Source organism: Otolemur garnettii, unplaced genomic scaffold (assembly GCF_000181295.1).
Source record: "Otolemur garnettii isolate 467f Iridium unplaced genomic scaffold, OtoGar3 scaffold00277, whole genome shotgun sequence".
Taxonomy (NCBI): Eukaryota; Metazoa; Chordata; class Mammalia; order Primates; family Galagidae; genus Otolemur; species Otolemur garnettii.
In genome coordinates, this window is record NW_003852672.1 from 220,749 (window position 1) to 222,304 (window position 1,556).

A 1,556-nucleotide genomic window follows, 5' to 3' on the forward strand; every position below is an offset into this window, starting at 1 on the left:
TTGGCGGGCCTGGGCTGGATTTGAACCCGCCAGCTCAGGTGTATGTGGCTGGTGCCTTAGCCACTTGAGCCACAGGCGCAGAGCCAGAACTATTTTCATCTTCCTAAATAGAGACTCTGTATGCATAAAACAATTTCCTATTCCCCTTTCCCCAGCCCAGCCCCCGGGTAAACTCTATTATACTTTCCATCTCTATGAATTTTCCTATTGAGATAAATGACATCATATAATATTTGTCCTTTTTTATCTGTCTTATTTCATTCAGCAAAATGTTTTCCAGGTTTTCTATCTTGTAGCAATATCAGAACCTCTTTCTTTTCTGTTTTTTTTTTTTTTTTTGGCTGAATAGTATTCCATTGTGTTGTATACCCCCTTTAAAAAGCATTGATTCTGACTTGGCATCTAGGGCTCAAGTGGCTAAGGTGCCAGCCACATACACCTAAGGTGGCAGTTTCAAATCCAACCTGGGCCTGCCAAACAACAATGACGGCTGCAACCCAAAAATAGCCGTGCGTTGTGGCAGATGCCTGTGGTCCCAGCTACTTGGGAGGCTAAGGCAGGAGACTCACTTGAGTCCAGGAGTTGGAGGTTGCTGTGAGATGTGATGGCACAGTACTCTACCCAGGGTGACAGCTTGAGGCTCTGTCTCAAAAAAAAAAAAAAGAAACATTCATTCACGTGTTGATGGACACTTGGGCTATTGCCACCCTTTGGCTATTGTGACCAATGCTCTGTGAGCACTAGTGTACAAGCATAGGTTTGAATCCTGTGGCAATATATTTTTTAAATGAAGTATTTTTAGCTCGTGGCGTTTGGATAGAATGAACCAACAAAATTTAATGAGTTCGATTCATGGTTATCACAAACAGATTTTTGGATTATTTTATCCCTTAAATTCATATTTCTGTCCTTCTCCTCATGCCCCAGGACACTATGCACTCCATGTTCCTGTATGTGATTTATATATATTTATACACACATATTTATTTTATAACATGTTTATTTTATAAATTTTATTTATAAATTAAATAGAGCTACAAGATATAGGCAGGATATCTTCTCAGAATCTGATGCAATCATACCATCTCACTACAATAGAGTCAACATTATTAATGAAAATATTCTATTTTTTCAACTTCTATGCTGTTGATGCGTGTGGATAAATAGCTACGCAATAAAGAGGAAGAATGGTTAAAAATCAAATTATTATCAAATTATTTAATTATTATAAAAAATAAAATTATTTAATGAAAACATTTTTGTTCCTTTGGCATTTTTTGTCCATGGAATTTTGTACATAGCATCACAAGTTAGAAGGTGAAACTATTTTGGTTGAATTTGAGGTAAGTGTAGGCAGATTTTAAAATTCCCCACTAGTTACTCTGTAGAAATTTCATCTAACATTTCCTTAGGAAACCAAATTAATCCACAGTTCAAAGTGACAGATTCGGCTCGGTGCCTATAGCTCAACCGGCTAAGGCGCCAGCCACGTACACCTAAGGTGGCAGGTTCAAATCCCCAGCCCGGACCCGCCAAACAACAATGACGGCTGCAAC